The following is a 19,572-nucleotide window of genomic DNA, read 5'->3' as shown; positions in this document are numbered from 1 at the left end:
CATAAGCAATTTAGCATTCATCACTTCGTAACTAACACCCATGCATTTGGGTGGCACCAAACTAATGTCCTTTCAACAGGTCATTACTAACAGGGAAGCCATCATTTGCTACTTGAACAGGGCAAATAATCCCCCGTGACAAATGGATAGTGAAGACTTTGACTTGATTGGTCCTTTGTGTGCTAGTTTTCCAGCTATGAATGAGTAAGCAGGGAAGTAAAGACTTTAAACAATGATGATTTTTAATTACTAAATTTCATTACACAACAAGGAAAGGAGGGAAGGGAGAAAGGAAAGGCATGGTGATGAATAAATACTTTAAGAAAAGTTGTTTGAGCATTCTAAGTCCGCCCTTCCTTTGAGTTCTGTGTCTCAGGGAATGGCCCAGACGCTCTCCAGGCCACTGGCTCCAGGCCGCATGGGCCTGAGCCGGCCTCTCCCTCCCCAGGTCAGCCGGCACACTGATTCTTTCTGCTGGTTTCTCATGTATCTTTAGGCTCTATTCTCCATGACATTATTCAGGCCCTTGTCACCTTTTCATTGGATGATTCATTCATTCATTCATTCATTCATTCATTCACTCAACAAGGCTTTGTTGAGTGCCTACAGGTGTGTGAGGCCCTGGAGACACAGTGTGCAGAGCACACCTAGACCCTGCTGCCACAGGACCTGCTGCGGGTCCCTGCAGGACGAGGGACTGGGCACACAGTCACAGGTTTGGTGAGCACTGCAGAAGAGGAAGGCAAGCTTACTCTGGGGGTGCCTGAGCCGCAAGTGGGCCAGGCTGAGGGGTCAGGGAGGGTGTCCCGGGGCTGTGACATTCAAGGGGGACCTAAAAGGAAGGGATCTGGGCAGTGGGGAGATTTCAGTCAGAAAGGTGGTGAGTTGACTCTGGCTGCAGCTTCCCCTTCTCCCCTTCAGGGCTGCCGGGGCACTGGGGCTGAAGTAGCCTTGCCACGTCCCTCCACACTTGACACCCCCCCTGGTCCCTCTGTTGTGCCACACCTCCCAACACATCACTCAGACTGCACACTCACTTTCCACCCGTTTGGACACACAGCTGCATGCCCATCCTGCACAGCTCCATCAGCACACTTTGCAGCTTTATATCCGAATGTCTGCACGCTGTCTTTTTATTTGGGTTTTGCTTTCTCCATCTTGTTCTTCAGGGCTCAGCCTGGAAGTTGCTTTTCTTGATTCACATTAATAATAGTAAATTTCCCCTGAGTGTTGTGTTATTCATACAATTACTATGCATGGAGACTATTCTGCCCATGGTTTCTCGGGAAAAGACCCTTGAGGAGAGAAACATCCCTGCTGCCTCTTCCCGTGCCCAGCACCCAGCACGGCAGCAGAACAGCACGCAGGAAAGTGCCTTGTAGTTAGCAGGTTTTCAGTGAAATTTTGTTAAATTGAATGTTACTTCCCTAACTCAATGAATGATTTTAAAGAAGACTCTGCCCTTACTAAGAAATCATCTCTGCAAAGTTACAACTCTATGGATGTGATACTGCTGTAAACGTTTTTGCATGTAATTAAAAATTAATATCCTATAATAGCCATCCTATAATAGCCAATATCCATGTAATTTAGCATAGTGTAAGGAGTGACACTGACATATGTTCTCAATTGTGCTGCGTGAACAAGGCTAAGCCTTACAGAGGTATTGCAGACCTAGTTAGGAAGGTGGCTTTGAAAAGAACCTACACAGCTTCGTGTACTCAGTAGGCAAAAATAATATTAAGGCAGAGAATCCGCTTGTACTGAGCCCAGGTCTCCATGGTTGTGCCTGACAGGGAGCTCTAACTCCTTCCCTACTGGAGAACTAGGTGGATTGTTAGTCTTGGGACCTGTCTAAAGATGCACCTTTCTCATATTATTCAATAATGGAAGCAAAAGGCTGTTAATACTGTCTTTATATTCATTGTTCCATGCTCTGGAGTTTATGAATAGCTTTACGTACATTATCTTATTTGAAAATAGTTCTCAAAGGTAGATGAGGTAGATGTTTTCATTCTTCAGAGGAAGAAGCTAAGGGTTCAGAAAGGTTCATTCATTTCTCATTTAACAAATATTAATTGGAGGAGGCTGTGCCAGACACACAAAGTGCAGTGCTTGCCCGGGCAGGTAAGTGTGTTTGGGCCCAGCCCTCTGATTCCTTGCCAGGCTCTTTCCACCACCTTACGAGACTGAAATGAAACACCAGCAGAAATGAAATGTAGGGAGTGGGCCACCATAGCTCAATTTCGCAGTGTTTTGGTGGTTGGAGATGACCTATGGGGTACATTTCATACCTTCCTCGCTGCTTAGATTGAAAGTTTGAGCTTCAGATAAACAGGCTGACATTCACTCCTCGTAGTGCTCTTTGAAGCTCCAGGCACACATTGAGTCTTCAGCACAATCCTGTGGAATATTTCTGAGTTGAATTTTCTTGTACATTTAGGCCCAGTCACATATTTAAGCTCCTTGAGAGCTTAGTTGCTTAGTTATTTTTGGTGTGTGTTTACTGGCAATCACTTTTTTTTTTTTTAATGGATGGACTACTAGAAACCACCAGTGGATTAATAGCCACGAGTTGTGTGTGAGTGCCTATTTGATATAGACTGGATAGTTTAATGCCTTTGATACAACAGCCACCAGGGTGTGTTTGTGGAGCCAGATAAACACTCAGACTGGCAAGGCCTTCCTAGGCTGCCTTGGCATCAGCCTGCTCAGAGGATGCGGTGCGGGGGCCAGGGGTGCTGGCCAGGCGGCATCAGGCCTTCCTCTCAGTGGAGTGCAAAGGTCGACTTGCTTTTCCTCAGGAGCAGGTCTCTGCCCCAGGTGATGGCTCAGGTGTAAAGAGACGAGGTGCACTGGCCAGTGTGGGGCTGCCTGCTTCAGGAGCCTCATCCCCAAGGAGCCACTGAGGTAGATTCCAGGGTGCTCAGCAGGGGCTTGCTCCAGCAGGAACATCACACGGAGGGAAGGATGTGGCTTCCTGTCGGGGCCTCACATACATGCTCACAGGACCAGCTGTCAGGTCCTGCTGCTGTTATCCAGGTTGTTCCTACCCTCAGCGATGGTGCCTAGTGACACGGTTATGTATTCTAAGTCTTTATCTGTCTCCAGGGGAACAGAGCCTGGAAGTTACCCACAGGTCAAATTCTTACACAGAGAAGAACAATTTTCTTAATCCTTTGCCCACATCCCCATCAAGACCTGCGTATTAACTTTTACCTTTGTTTTAGATCTCAGCAATACCATGAGGACGTAAAAGCATTTGAAATGTTGAAGTAGAAAGCTTAGGATAATGCTGGGGTTGTACCAGTTACTGTGTAAGCGAGAGGAGTCCTGTTTCCTTCAGAGCAGAGTAAGTGGTAGTGCTTGGAGACAGAGCGGTGCTGTGTCATGACGCAGGACTACCTGCTGCATTCTTGCCGATGGAGTCATCCGTCATTTCGGCACCACTGCCTGCTGCTGCTGGCCTGTCAGACAGCAGAGTCAGCAGAGACCTCAGATTGCAGGGAGGCACACCCAGAAAGAAACACAGCCCCGGTCCAGGGCCATCCTGTAAACAGTCTGCTTACCTGTTCTCACTCGTTTGGCACCCAGGTGGGGATTCAAGTCTGGCTTAGGTTTACCCTTTTCAGGAACATCTCTTAGCAATGCCTGAATATTACTCAGGTCTCTGTAAAGACCAATGAGAAGAATGGAACCGTGTTACCTGCAGCATAAATGAACACCGTAAGTTATAACTAATAACAGGCAATTACAGGTCTAGCACTGCCAGTTCTTCTCAGTAGAGTAGAGGTGGGTCCTTGGGTCCATGGATCTGGCCATGATCTATTTCATCTAGTGTCCTGTTTGGGACCCTCTGACCCACCTGACCATTTCTGCATCCCTTCTAGCCTGAGCGCATCTGTTTGCTTCCTCTGTGCTCTGCCTACTCATCTTTCCCCCATGCCCAAACTCAACCCTGAGAAACTACTGATCTTTTTATCGTCTCCATAGTTTTGCCTTTTCTAGAATGTCACATGGTTAAAATCAAACAGTATGTAGCCTTTTCAGATTGTCTTCTTTTACTTAGTAAAATGCATTTAAAGTTCCTCTATGTCTCTTCATAGCTTGATAGGTCATTTCTTCTTGTGCTGAATAATATTTGAGTATCTGGATGTACTACGGTTTAGTTATCCATTCACCTGCTGAAGGACATCTTGGTTGTTTCCAAGTTTTGGAAAGTATGAGTAAAAATGCCATGAACATTTGTGTGCAGGTTTTGTGTGGATGTAATTTTTCAACTCCTTTGGGTAAATATCAAGGAGCACAATTGTTGGCTCTTACGTAACAGTACGTTTAGTTTTGTAAGAAACTGCCGAACTCTCTTCCCAAGTGGCTGTGCTGTTTTGCGTTCCCACCAGCAATGAATGAGAGTTCCTGTTGCCCCACATCCTTGCTAGTATTTGGTGTTGTCAGTCATCCAGATTTTGGCTGTGTACTGGCTCTCACTGTTGTAATTTGTAATTTGCTTATGTGATGTGGAACATCTTTTAATATGCTCATTTGCATCTGTTTATCTTCTTTGATGTTTCTCTGTTAATGTCTTTGGCCCGTTTTTTTTTTTAATCAGGCTGTTTGTTTTCTTATTGTTGAATTTTAAGAGTTCTTTGAATATTTTGGATAGTAGTCCTTTATCAGATGTGTCTTTGCAAATATTTTCTGAATCTTGGGTTTTTCTAATTCTCTTGATGTTGTCTTTTGCAGAGCAGAAGTCTTTGATTCTCATGAAGTCCACTTATCAATTTTTTCTTTCTTGGATGGATCACGTCTTTGGTGCTGTAGCTAAAAAGGCATAACCATACCCAAGGTCATTGAGGTTTTCTACTGTGTTATCTTGTAGGGGTTTTAATGTTTTTTTAATTTATTTTACATTTAGGTCTATGATCCATTTTGAGTTAATTTTGTGGCGGAGGGTGTAAGGTCTATATCTACATTCATTTTTTTTGCATGTGGATGTCCAGTTGTTCCAGCACCATTCATTGAAGAGATTCTGTCAGGTTTGATGTTTTGAAATTTACCTGTTCTTGCTTTATGACCCAGCATATGAAGGTGCATGTGCTGTGTATTCTACAGTTGTTGGGTGTCGTGTTCTCTCAATGTCAGTTAGGGCAAGGACGTGGTGATGTCATTCAGATCTTCCATTTCCTTACTGGTACTTCCATCTTGTTCTGACAATTAATGAGAAGGGAGAGTTATTATCTAACCGCATTGTGGATTTATCTGTTTTTCTTTTTAGTTCTTGCAATTTTTGTTTCATGCATTTCAAAATAGTATTAGGTGCACACACATATGATTGTCAAGTATTTGTGATGTTGGTTCTTCTATCATTATGAAATATATCTCTTTATTTCTGGTAGTCTCCTTATCTTGAAGCCTATTTTGTCATATACTGATATAGACACTTCAGCTGTTATATATGTAGTGTTTGCATGGCATATCTATTTTAATCCTCTCCTTTCGATCTGTTTGCACCTTTGTATTTAAAGTAAGTCTTTTGTAAACAGAATATAGTTGGGCCTTGCTTTTTTTTTTTCACTCTGCAAATCTTTGCCTTTAATTAAAGGCAAATTTAATCAATTTGCCTTTTTAGTCTATTTATACTTAATGAAATGATTGATAGGGTTGGATTAATTCTGCCATTTTGCAGAATTAATGGGGTATGCATCTCTTATTTCTCTTTCTTCTCTATTTTTCCCCTGTTCTTCCCTTCTTGCCTTTTTTTTTGAGTAAATTACTTTTTAATGTTCCATTGTAATTATTCTGTTGGCTTTTCCACAATGTGTTTTTGCACTATTTTTTAACTGGTTGCTCTAGGGAAGTGATTCTCAAACTTCATGTGGCTCTGAACCATCTGGAAGGCTTGTTAAAACAAACCACTGGGCCCCATCCCAGGGCTCTGGTTCAGTAGGTTGGAGGTGGGGCGCCAGAATGTACATTTCCCACAAACTCCCTGGTGACGCAAATGCTGTTGGTCAGGGACCACCGTTTGAGAATATGCTGCTCTGGGCAATAAAATCTGCACCTTCAGTTTGTTACAATCTACTTAGAGTTGATATTGTACTATCACATGAAATATAAAATATAGGAAACTTGCAATAGCCTAGTTTCGGCTACCTATCGTTTTAGTCCCTTGTGCTCTTGTGGTCACATAGATTCCAGCTGTGTATTTTAGGAAACCACAATACATTATTTTACTTTTTGCACTAAATAGACATATGCTTTTTAATGAAATTAAGAGAAGAAAATATATCTAATCTCTTATATTTACCATTTCCAGTGGTGTTCATTCTTCTTGGAGATCCTTTTTATTCTCATTTGTTTTTGGTCTGAAGAACTTTCTGTAGCATATTTTGAAGAATATATCTGTTCACAAAGAATTCCCAAAGTTTTTGTTTACCTGAAAATGTTTTTACCCGACTTCATTTTTAGAGGTTTAAAAGAAAACATACTTTTTCTGGAATATAGAATTCTGGGTTGGTGAGTTTTTCTTTTTCCTGGGTTTAGGATTCAGAAATCTTAATTTTTCACAAGCATTCCAGATCATTCTTTTTTATTTTACTTTTTATTTTGGTACCATTAATACACAATAACATGAACAACACTGTGGTTACTAGATTTCCCCCATTATCAAGTCCCCACCACATACCCCATTACAGTCACTGTCCATCAGCGTAGTAAGATGCTATAGAATCACTACTTGTCTTCTCTGTGCTATACTGCCTTCCCCGTGCCCCCTCTATATTATGTGCACTAATCATAATGCCCCTTAATCCTCTTATCCCTCCCTTCCCACCCATCCTCCCCAGTCCCTTTCACTTTGGTAACTGTTACTGCATTCTTGGGTTCTATGAGTCTGCTGCTGTTTTGTTCCTTCAGTTTTTGCTTTGTTCTTATGCTCCACAGATGAGTGAAATCATTTGGTACTTGTCTTTCTCTGCCTGGCTTATTTCACTGAGCATAATACCCTCTAGCTCCATCCATGTTGTTGCAAATGGTAGGATTTGTTTTCTTCTTATGGCTGAAAAATATTCCATTGTGTATATGTACCACATCTTCTTTATCCATTCATCTACTGATGGACACTTAGGTTGCTTCCATTTTTTGGCTATTGTAAATAGTGCTTCAAGAAACCTAGGGGTGCATCTGTCTTTTTCAAACTGGGCTGCTGCATTCTTAGGGTAAGTTTCTAGAAGTGGAATTCCTGGGTCAAATGGTATTTCTATTTCGATTTTTTTGAGGAACCTCCATATAGCTTTCCACAATGGTTGAACTAGTTTACATTCTCACCAGCAGTGTAGAAGGGTTCCCCTTTCTCCACAACCTCACCAGCATTTGTTTTTACATGTCTTTTGGATGCTGGCCATCCTAACTGGTGTGAGATGATATCTCATCGTGAGATGATAACTTTGCATTTCCCGCATAATTAGCGATGTGGAGCATCTTTTCATATGCCTGTTGGCCATCTGAATTTCCTCTTTGGAGAACAGTCTGTTCATATCCTCTGCCCATTTTTTAATAGGGCTATTTGCTTTTTGGGTGTTGAGGCTTGTGAGCTCTTTATATATTTTAGATGTTAACCCCTTGTTGGATATGTTATTTAAAAATATATTCTCCCATACTTTAGGATGTCTTTTTGTTCTGCTGATGATGTCCTTTGCTGTACAGAAGCTTTTTAGCATGATGTAGTCCCATGTGTTCATTTTTTATTTTGTTTCCCTTGCCCAAGGAGATGTGTTCAGGAAAAAGTTGCTTATGTTTATATTTAAGAGACTTTTGCCTATGTTTTCTTCTAAGAGTTTTATGGTTTCATAACTTACATTCAGGTCTTTGATCCATTTTGAGTTTACTTTTGTGTATGGGGTCAGACAATAATCCAGTTTCATTCTCTTTCATGTAGCTGTCTAGTTTTGCCAACACCAGTTGTTGAAGAGGCTGTCTTTTCCCCATTGTATGTCCATGGCTCCTTTATCATATATTAATTGACCATATATGCTTGGGTTTATATCTGGGCTCTCTAGTTCCATTGGTCTATGGGTCTGTTCTTGTGCCAGTACCAAATTGTCTTGATTACTATGGCTTTATAGTAGAGCTTGAAGCTGGGGAGTTTAATCCCCCCCCCACCTTTATTCTTCCTTCTCAGGATTGCTTTGGATATTCGGGGTCTTTGGTGGTTCCATATGAATTTTTGAACTATTTGTTCCAGTTCATTGAAGAATGCTGTTGGTATTTTGATACGGATTGCATTGAATCTGTAGATTGCTTTAGGCAGGATAGCCATTTTGACAATATTAATTCTTCCTATCCATGAGCACGGGATGTGTTTTCATTTATTGGTATCTTCTTTTATTACTCTCAGGAGTGTCTTGTAGTTTTCAGAGTATAGGTCTTTCACTTCCTTTGTTAAGTTTATTCCTAGGTATTTTATTCTTTTTGATGCAGTTGTGAATGGAATTGTTTTCCTGGTTCCTCTTTCTGCTACTTCATCATTAGTGTATAAGAATGCAACAGATTTCTGTGTATTATTTTTGTATCCTGCAACTTTGCTGAATTCAGACATTAGATCTAGTAGTTTTGTAATGTATTATTTAGGGTTTTTTATGTACAATATCATGTCATCTGCAAACAGGGGCAGTTTGACTTCTTCCTTGCCAATCTGGATGCCTTTTATTTCTTTGTGTTGTCTGATTGCCATGGCTAGGACCTCCAGTACTATGCCGAATAGAAGTGGGGAAAGTGGGCATCCTTGTTTTGTTCCTGGTCTTAAAGGAAAAGCTTTCAGCTTCTTGCTGTTAAGTATGATGTTGGCTGTGGGTTTGTCATATACAGCCTTTATTATGTTGAGGTACTTGCCCTCTATACACATTTTGTTGAGAGTTTTTATCATGAATGGATGTTGAATTTTGTCAAATGCTTTTTCAGCATCTATGGAGATGATCATGTGGTTTTTGTCTTTCTTTTTGTTTATGTGGTGGATGATGTTGATGGATTTTCAAATGTTGTACCATCCTTGCATCCCTAGAATAAATATTCCAGGTCATTCTTATGCAGTGTTTGGAGGCCACAGTGTGAGGCGAACAGTAGTAAGCACTCCATTAGTATCATCTGTATAACGAGGTCTTGGTTAGGGTAGTGACAGTGGAGTATTGGGATGAAGTGGCTTGAAGAGGAAATGAGGTATAGACAGGGAGTGTAGACAGTGCTCCTCCTTATCAAGCTATGTAGCTGTTATTGATCTTCTTTCTTTGTAAAACAAATTAGATTAAATTGCAGCTGCAGTCTGTTGATCCATATTTTTGGCACACATGATGGAGATTTGGTTTCACAGACTTATTCAAACTGTAAATCTCTTCTGCCTATGACTATCTGTGTGATCTCTTAGCCATCTCCGTCCATTGTTCTCCAAAAGCTGGCTCTGAAGGTCTGGGCATTGTGGCCTTGCTGCTGTACCAGTGATGTTCAGGATGAGCCAGCACTGGGCCTGTGGAATGTGATGGCTGCCAGTTGTCAGCACACCCTTGGTCAGAGAAGTGGTGTGTCCAGGACTTGTTCTTTGGAGCAGATGGAGGGCCTGTGCTCCAGCTTCTCTGTGTCCTCACACCTCTGGGGAAGTGTCGTGCTGTGAATTGGGTGCTGTTGGGAAGAAGAGAAGAGAATTATAATGTGATGCAGAGGATGGTGTACGTCAGAAGGGCGATGCTGACCAAATGCTGCAGGGCTCCGAGGGCTGAGACATGCAGAATGCACAAGCAGGCGTGGTGACGGAGCAGAGCAGGATGGGACAGGAAGTGAGGACTGCTTCAAGGCTGCCTGACCGTGGTGGTCCGCAGATACAGAGGAGAGTGTGAACAGGCCCCATGGTTAGAAGGTTGGCCAGGGGCCTTCCTCAAGCAATACTGGTTTTACCAATTAGTTTCTTCTTTAGCTGTTGGTGATTAATTGGGAACACATGAGTGGCTGTACAGTAGCGCTGAGTTCTTCATGGCCAGCCAAGCATGTTTATTCAAGGGTTGGTATTGTATGACTTATGTGTGGTTCAGACCCTTAAGCAAGTTGAGGTGAGAGCAGCCAGTTGTACTGGAGTAGCTTCTTACATAACTAGAAATTATAACATTTGGAGATAAAGATTCCATAAGTACCAGTTGTATATGGAGACAACCCCTGTGCACAGTGCTTAGGGGTATACAGGGAAGATTAGCCTCAAGAGCATTGCACTTCAATTTGGAAAGCCAGGGATATCAAAACAATCAGCACAGGTGTCAGCAGAAGTCACCAGAAGGAATGTAATGGTTTTATGCAGGAGGGGGGATGTGGAGCAAATAGTACATTCTGGCTTCCTGGAGAGGAAATGTAATATAAAGCAAAAACATGGGGCAAGAGGTTGGAGGTGAGAGAGGGTTTTTACAGGGGATTGGAGACAGAGCACAGGAATAGTGGATACATGTCTGATTACCACTGTGCAGAAGCCCCTGTGAAATACCCAGTGCCATGGGCTTAGCCCTGTTTTCCAGTTTTCTGCAAAATTAGGTTATCTTTGGCTTTTCTGATTGACCCAGCTTACCAGCAGACATCGTTTCATGTCACCTCACTGCCAAGAGTCCTTTGAAAGCACAGCAAAGCCACCTACTCACCTTTCATTCCTGTTGCTCACAGCCATGCCAGAAGAATTAGGGTGCGCTGCTGGGGTGGTTCCCTAGATCAGGCCCTGTGTTTGTCTCTCTTTGATTTACTTACAGAGGTGAGGGCCTGTGGTTAATCATGCATGTTAGAAATCACCCATACTCCTTCAGGGCCTCCAGTGCTTTCCTAGGGACTGCACACAAGCTTCATCGATACATCCAGCCACTGTTTTGAATTTGTGTGCAAGTAGCATGCTATTGTGTTTATCCTCCATGTGATTTTAATCCTTAAAATAAGCATCATAAGCTCATTTTGCAGTTGAGGGTGGGGGAAATGCAGAGTAAGTGGCATGGCCAAGATTCATGGCTAGTAAGTGGAAAAGTTAGTTAGGACTTGAATTCCCATCTGCTGGACTCAGGGCCAGGACCCGGGTCATTTTAGGAAGAATTCTTAATCTGGAATCCATGGTCTGCCAGCAAAGATAAGGATGGGCTTCTGGGTGTTGAATGCCATAAAGTTGCACACAAGTTGGTAACTATATGCTCACGTGCATTTTTTTAGGAAAGGTGTCTGTACCATTAATTGTGGCTTCAGAGGGATGAAGCCCTGTACAGTGCTGCTTACCCCAGAGTTCACTTCTGGGTCTTCCCTAGGCATTCCCTTCTGGAGAAGACTAGCTCATTCCCATTGAAATTTTGGGCTTTTTTGATGTCTCTGAAATGTATGTCAGGATCCACTTCTCATGTGACTATTCTGCCTAGTTGACTTCTTTGATGCCATTTATAAATGTGCCTAATTATGATGCTCTTTTCCCCTGTCATCTGTGATACAGTGTGGATCCAGACATAAATGAATGGAGCATAAAGTTTGGGAATAGGGATTGTAATTTTACAAAGCTGTACCTCTTGGAGTACTTTTATACTTGGAAAGAGTATACTTAGAATAGTTTATTTGGGAAGCTTCATTATACTTCCTAAAATATCTTATTGTGGGTAAAATTGTAATATTTCCAGAATATCTCATCTGGCTTTAGTGCATCTACATATCAACAGGCATTCCTCAGGGGTGGAGAGAGGTAGCTCATCTCCATATCAATGGGTAATTACCTGGGCAACCAAGGGCTTATCTGAACCTGAGATTTGGGGGAGGTCTTGCTTGCTTCTAGTGAAGCAGGAAAGTGATGGCCCTGGACTGCAGTTTGTAAGCAATAAACGGGTTTTAAACTTTATTTCTCCCTTTGATTTCAATTTTAGAGGTATTCTGCCCCAGGATTCCTCTCCCCAGAGTTACACTTACACACAATAAGAACACAGCCTGTCTCTGACCTTAGCGTCTTTCAGGCATTCCTCCTACACAGTCAGCCTTCGTGTGCTGTTCACAGTGAACCAGCTCAGTCTTGCCTCTGTCCAGGCAATGGGGGCTTGAAAAAGATCCTGACATTCCACCACACGAGTGTAATTTCCTCAGCATTTCATCAGTAGAACTATGCTATGGCAGATGACGTCTAGGAGCAGACACTGGGGGAGCACCAGGTGGGCAGCCAGCTACAGGAGAGTGATAGGTTCCTCAACAGTCTGAGGGTGGCTTACGGCAAAGGAATGACAGAACCAAAGGGTGCACCTTCCTGAGCCAGGCTGTAATAGATTCTCCATTTGATTATAAGCTCCTTAGGGACAATAATTGTTCCTTCAACATCTCTCTCCACTCTAAGATGGGACCACCATCTGGGTTTCATTTGGTGCAGGATTTCATCAACCCTTGAGGAATGACTTACAGAATTGTGTTATACAACCCACATTGCCCATATGTAAGGTCCTCTTGGGGTTTTCATAACAGCCATATGGCTCTTGGGTGGGGTTCTTAAATCTCATTCAGTTCTAAGTGAGTTTGTAGCAGGATTTTAATATGCTAATAAGAAAGATCCTAGGGAAGTTGATTATCCCAATTTTATAAACAAAAAGAACTTAGTAGAGAAAACCTTCCTGACTTTCCGTGGGAGCCTTATGGCACTGTCAGCAGTAATAGAACTTTTGTAGGCTCGTCGTAGGTGGTGTCCAGGGGTCTTCTCAGTGTGAAGTTTCTATTTACCAGGTCTGTCTCATTTAAGACCAAATACTTGCTGATCATACTGGTAAAACTACCTTCCATTATTTAAATTTGTAAAATACAGGTCTTAGTTGTTGTATTTCACACTATTTAACTAAATAGTGACTATTTAAAAATTTTTATCAAAGTAATAAACGTACACAGCTCAAAAGCTAAAGTAGAGCTAAAGACTTTCCAGGAAAGATTGTGGTCCTTGGGCCCAACTGTCTCCTTGTTTAATACTTTGCCCCAGAGGTGCCCAACACCTCTAATTTCCTATAGCTCTTCTGATATTTACTCTCTATTTCTACACAATGTGCTTACTATGCATCTACTGACTGATGGGTTTTAGACCTGTGAACTGTTTACTGTGGCATTTGGAAGCCCCACTGTTCCTACACACACCCCTTCCCTCCATCTGTACAACATAATCACATCTGATATTTTGGCTAGATAAGTATTGGTGATTTACATTATTTAACTATGTACACAATCACTTCTAGACCAAGCTGTGTCTATGTTTACATTTTCTTTCTCTGACCACTTCTCCCCACCCACGGAATAAATAATGACTGTGTTCTCCATTTGCTTAGTTTTCTATGTGTCTATTGTTCAGTTTTGTCCAACTCTCCCAACAAATCTGTCACATGCCCAGAAATAATTTTTTCAAATTCCCAGACATCATCCTGAGCTCCATCTGGTCCTTCAGCCTCCTGGCATCTCCCTGTCCCCAACTGGTCTGGACCAGGTCTTCGGGCTTCTGTGCCCCTCTCCTGGGCCAGAGCTTCTGCTTTCTGCATCCTATGTCTTCTTCTTGCCTGGTTTATACCCTTATTTTGCTGAAGTACATCTTCCAGAGGCTCACAAGAAAGGGAACATGAGGACAAATTTTGTGTCTTTCTATATAAAAATGTCTTCTTGCCTCAAACTTGACTGGTCTCGCATCCCCCATTTCCTTTCCTTTCCTTTTTCATTTCTTTGTTATTTTGAGTCCATACCTTTTTTCTTCACTGTCATTTAATTAGCATTTAAGATGGAAATGGAGATAAATACTTATTGAGGCTCATATTAACCAGAAGTCTCCATATGTGTGTGTATTTAATGAACCTGTTTGGACTCCGCAGCTCTGACTGAGGACAGAGTAGGAGCTGCAGATGCACAGAGCAGCCCATCTCTGCACTGAGCCGGTCCTTGAAGACTGGCATTTCAGTGTGCCTCTGAGAGATGATGAAACTGATTCATAGAAGTTAAGTCACTCTCTAAGGTCACACGGTTAACAAAGGGAAGAACTGAGATTTGAACCCAAATCTGACAGACTGTTTCCTTCCTAGCAGCCACCACGTGCTCACCGCTGACGGATTGGCACTGGAGACCCCTCGGCTGCTGGGTGGCTGGGATGAGTGGTGAGGAGGAGGGCAGGGTGGGCAGGCGGGCAGAGAGAAGGGGTAAGTGTGATTCCAGGTTGGGTGAGTCCCAGGAGCCGGCCAGAGGTGGAGCAACACTGAGAAAGAGCAGGTGAAAGTGGCACATCCGTGGGAGATGCAGCTACAAGATGATGGGAGACAGGGTTGGGGCCCGCAGCCGGTGTTGGGAGCTGTGTTACCTAAGTGGTCTCAGACAAGTTACTTCTCTGAGCATTGGCCTCATTTGCAAGTGGGGAGGGTTAAATAAAGACATATGCAAAAGGTTCATTTTGTTAACTTTAAAGCACTTTAAAGTATTATTCTTATCAGCCAAGAGAGATCAACTGTAATTGCAAAAGACCTGGCATGTCAGTCTGATGAGCTCTCCTTATTTTTATAGGCAAAGGAGAAGCAAAATAATTCTTTTGGCTGAGGGAGGCCAATGCATAAAGCAACACGGTCCAGCTGAGTCTGCCTGCGGTGCAGCCGCGTCCCCTCAGGGTCCACGGGCAGGCGGGAAAGGCAGCAGCATCACGCGCCCTCCACCGAGCAGGGTTTGTGCTCAGGAGGGAGCCCAGTGGAAATTTTTGACCTACAGTTAGAAACCAAACCATGGGAACGGTCTTGGAAACTGAAGATGTTCCTTTGAAAGAAAAATCACAGTGCTTTTTAAACTCAAATGACGGCATTGAGCATCATCTGCTTTTCTCTCTTGCCAGCTCTAGCGTTTTCTTGGGATGTTATCAGGGCAAGTATCCGAACAATGCCTACTTGTGTTTTGCTTTTAACCTGAATTACAAATTACCAATCAGCAGAGGTAGGCCAAGCAAGGAAGCTTCCCCTGAGTGTAGAGACTTGGTAGTGGCGGTGGTTGTTTCTTTGCCCTCTTGTTTTTCCCAGTGAAGGTGCTTTGTGTGTTCGGCTTTCAAAGGCTACTGAGGATTGTTTGAGAACTTGAGAGCTGTGGCAGAGTAGTACCGACACATTCTGTTGTCAGCTGCTGTTTGTTATTCTAAAGAATCAAACAAGGAAAAGCTACCCCTCCAAAACAACACCCAAATAAACTTCAGGACCAACACAAATCACACAAACTTACTACTTCCCTGTGCTTGCCGCTGAGAAGCAGGATGCTTCCACTAAATCCTATTTAAAACTTCAAGTTTCAACAGTACAGTAAAGATAGCATTTATCTGATTCTTTTTGTTATTGTTGATGTTTGTTTCATGAAAGAGGAACTTAAATTAAAACGAACATTCTTTACCTAGCTTAATTTTCAGGGGTCTAATGGGGTGCGGGGGGCTGTCTCCCCAGGTTCCATCTGTAGTTCACCCTCCCCTTGCTTTCGGCATACCTCGCCCTTGCCCTATTATTGTGCTTATTGGTGATGTACGTCTGTCTGTTTTCCACTAAACAGTGGGCTGTTCGGGGCAGCGCCCTGTGGTTCAACTCTACAGCCAAACGCCAGGCAGGAGCCTGGTGCAGAGGCCGTCCTCTGACAGCCCGGGAAGGACGCGCTTCAGGGGCATTCTGGGAAGACAAGCAGCGGGGTAGGTACCTGCCCTGGAGCCAAGATTTCTTTGGCCCCCCTCCACCACGGGGAGGCTTGTTTGTTGCGCAGCACGGTGAACGTAAACTGATTTTTATTCTGGTTACCTGCGTGTGAATCCTACTTAACCTCTTGCCCTCATGAGATCACGATTTCCTGAAGGCCAGGGTCTGTCTTATTCATCTTTTTATGCAGAAACTTAGTGCCCAGCTGTGATCAGTAAAGGCTGATGATCCGCAGAGGGGAGGGCGGAAGAGGCAGGGAGGGGAGGGGCTCCGGGTGCTTGAAGAGTCTCCCGCTGCCTCAGGCTTGTTCTGGGGGGTTCTGGACCTGTAGTCCTCAGCCGCAGGGCCTGAGCCCTCGCTGGCCCTTCGTGGTTCTCCCAGGCTCCCCCGACAGTCAGCAGCGCGGGACCGTCTGTAGGAAAGGGCACAAGGCTTCACAGAGTGAAACCTGCTGGGTTCACCCGCAGCCCTGAAAACTCCAGTCCAGCCCCTGTGGCTGAAACCGGAAGACGGCAAAACGTTTTCGTTTTACTTTTATATCCCAAGGCGAAAGCATAACAATTTTGAAAGTCTATTTCAATATTTCCCATTGTTTACTGAAAGAGGGTCATGGGGGATGCGAGGTTAACAGCGGACCTAATGCGCATGTGATCAGCTTGCGGAGCATGTTACCAGAGCCCTTTCAAAAGACGGTTTTATTTAGGAAGCAAGAGATTATGAAAAACAGATGTTTGCCAATACAAATTAAAGTGTTCCTTAAAGTTTCAGGGTTGGATGCAGTTTTACTTATGATTTCCCTTGCTCCCCACCAACAGTTCAAAAAAGGTAGGTAGGCAGTGTGAACATGTGTGTGCATATGCACATATATTTTTTAATTGCCAAGTCAAGATGAGAGTTTTTCTCGTGAGATACAGATGTACAACATGTCTCAAGATGTGTTTAATTCACTTTTATTTGCAGCCTATCTCTTCTAAATATAACAATTACTCAGTAGTTGCGACAAGACAACCTGAGAGTAAGCTCTGACTTAGTATCCTAGTAGATAAAAGTGTGGCTCTTGGTATTATCTTTAAAACAGAGTACATAGTATTTACTCTATTTTTATAAGGTAAAGACAGATAAATCCCAACAGGTCTTGGCATCTGGGAAAACAGTGCACCTACTTTATCTGTGCACCTACTCCTTAAGCTCTGCCGTTCTTGGCATCCACGTGAGCTATACCCTGTTTGCTGAGCAATAGCCCGCCTCTAAAACATGCAGAGGCGCTTCCTGATCACACCTTGAGGATGAAAGGTCAAGAACAGACAGTTAGAAGAGTCGACAAGGCTGGTTTAGGCATCTCCAAGTGCGTAGCCTAAGAACATCAGTGTATGATTAAAAAATATTTTAATGAATAAATTATTTCATTAAATAATTTGTTATTTAATGTTATTAATGAACCATGAAGGGCCAGTGAGTGCTCAGGTCCTGCCTCTGAGGACTAAAGGGGATTAAAAAAAACACCTCTGAGCTTCCCACATGATTATTGGTGTACATTTTATGGAGGAGGAACAACAAATAGTAAGAGCTACGATTTATTTACTACCCTTGGATGTTACCACACACAGGCCGAAGACTTGTTAATGGTTATCTCACTTAATCCTCACAACAACACTGTGAAGTGGGTGCTGCCATTATCTCCATTTTACAGATCAACAAACTCAGGATTTAGAGTAGTTAAATAACTTGCCCAAGGTCAGATGACCAAAAAGTTCGGGAGCCATTATTTAAAAACAATTCTAACTATGCCTACATTTTTAACTGTTATATTACACAGTCTTCCTGGTTAGACATGTATCTGGATTCTCCTATTTGTAGCATTCATTTCATGGCTAGCTTGATGAGAAAAGATATTCTCATTGCTTACATATAAAACTCTGAACTTTTTTTAGGAGGGTGTGTGATTCCATTTAGTTGCTGATAAATATAGTCCTCACTTAGTATTTAACATGGATCTTTTTTCTGTTCTACACATTTTTGAACTTTTTGAGAGAATTTTTCACTCAGAGAAGCTTTGAATTAGCAACATTTCTAGTGAAATTCAGGATAAATGCCTCATGTTGTTAGGGTCCAGGACTCCGGGGTTTCCCCAGAGAGCAAACCACACGGACACGGAGATGTAAATCCAAGCAAAGTCTTTATTCAGCCAGCCAGCTGGGGCCGACAGCACCGCCCCTGACACGCAGGCCGAGTCCGAGCTGCCGACCCCTAGGCAACTTTAGGTAGGGATTATATAGGGTTTTCACAGTGGTTGCACCGAAGCCCGCGCATTTCTACAACCAATAATTTTAAAACACATTCTATATATTCTATATTTTAACCAATGGAGTTGAAACGAGAACGCCCCGGTTACCTAACCGCTCCCCGTAATCTCTAGCTCACACAAGCGTGTCTTCGTGACTTATCACGGGTTATGTCCCGAGGCTACTGCCCAGCTCTGGTTATCTAACTTAGGGCAGGCGTGTTAGCTTCGGGCAGTTTCTACGAAAACTGGGTGGCTCTTGCTCTAGGGTTTAGCTAGGTTTTATTAGTTCTTTTTCCTGACTTTTGCTGCTCTTTGCACTTCTGTACAATGTAGGTGGAAACTGGGGCGGCACAGGCGCCGTCCCTCACCCAGGCTCGTGGGTCTGCATCAGCACTAAAGAGGAAACCAACTCTTAATGAGCTGCTGCAGGAACAATCATTTCCTCAGCTGAGCAAGCCTTTTGATTTTCTAGCTGTGCTCTAATTCGGTAGCCACTTGCCACATGTGGCTACATAAGTTTAAATTTTAATTAATTAAAATTCAACAAAAAATCCAGCTCCTTGTCACAGTAGCCACATTTCAAGTGTCCAGTAACTACACGTGGCTAGTGGCCACCCTATTGGACACACAGAACAGGATACTTCCACCCAGCAGAAAGTTCTGGATGGAGTTGCCATGTTACTCATACTGTCAAGCACTGAGCTCCACAGTTGGAAAAGACGGCTATTTTAAAAAGGAAGGGGGTCCCAAAGGAGTGCTGCCCTTCAGAAGATTTGTGTTAATTTGGGTTACTCTGTGCCTTTTTATGCCACTTCCATTCTTTTCATTACTGGAAGTAAACAATGTTCAGCGTGTTACCTGCTCATGCAGAGCAGACAGAAAACAGCTGCTCTCAGGTGCTCTGCCGGCTTCTCAGGACGGGGATCGCGGCACTGGCGGCCGAGCTGGGTGGTCCAGTGCAGCATCTCCATGAAGTGGGTGCCACGGGACCCTGAGCAAGTGGTGGCAGTTAGCGCCCTCTCTCTCCTTGAAATGAAAGCCTCATTAATTGTTGACCAGATTTAAAGGATATTTTCCTGATTTATTCATGATCGCTCCAATGTGTCTTATATCAGCTGTTTGCACACAAAATAGAAGGAGTCTGATGTTGGGAATGACCATCCACTGTGCAGGGACACACAGCCGCAGTGCCACCCACACACGCAGTGTTGGCAGCAGCTACGGGACAGCATGTGTGTGACGGACGCTGGAAACTGCAAGGGGGGGTTTACATTGTGCTTTTGAAGTTCCCACACTACAACTAGCACACGGGCTTCTCTGCAGCTCTGAGAGTCATGAATTCACCTCGAGTCTTTAAACTGAACTGAAAATCTCCGAAGAACATGGGTGTGCCTTCGCAGCCCCGGGGCACGGGGACGAAATGCCCTACAGGGACAGTTTGTCGTTGACTCACTGAACAGCTGCCAGTGGCACAGCTCCTCATCCTGCATTTACTATTTATATTATATTTATTATATCATATTATAATATTAATTATATAACTTCATATAAAGTAATTTATGTAAATATGATGAGACTTGGTCTTATTTTTCA

At 43.2% G+C, this 19,572-nt stretch overlaps 1 long non-coding RNA gene across 1 annotated transcript; it reads left to right on the top strand.

Annotated features, from left to right (window-relative positions):
- Window positions 1-3,595: 3,595 nt before the first annotated feature.
- Window positions 3,596-18,394, top strand: LOC130682692 (uncharacterized). Its single transcript, XR_008995982.1, has 3 exons — window positions 3,596-3,726; window positions 15,559-15,691; window positions 18,313-18,394. It is a non-coding gene; the product is annotated as an uncharacterized LOC130682692 (long non-coding RNA).
- Window positions 18,395-19,572: the final 1,178 nt, after the last annotated feature.

The sequence above is a fragment of the Manis pentadactyla genome, chromosome 2, assembly GCF_030020395.1.
Source record: "Manis pentadactyla isolate mManPen7 chromosome 2, mManPen7.hap1, whole genome shotgun sequence".
Lineage (NCBI taxonomy): Eukaryota > Metazoa > Chordata > Mammalia > Pholidota > Manidae > Manis > Manis pentadactyla.
This window is presented reverse-complemented; position numbering and strand designations above follow the sequence as displayed.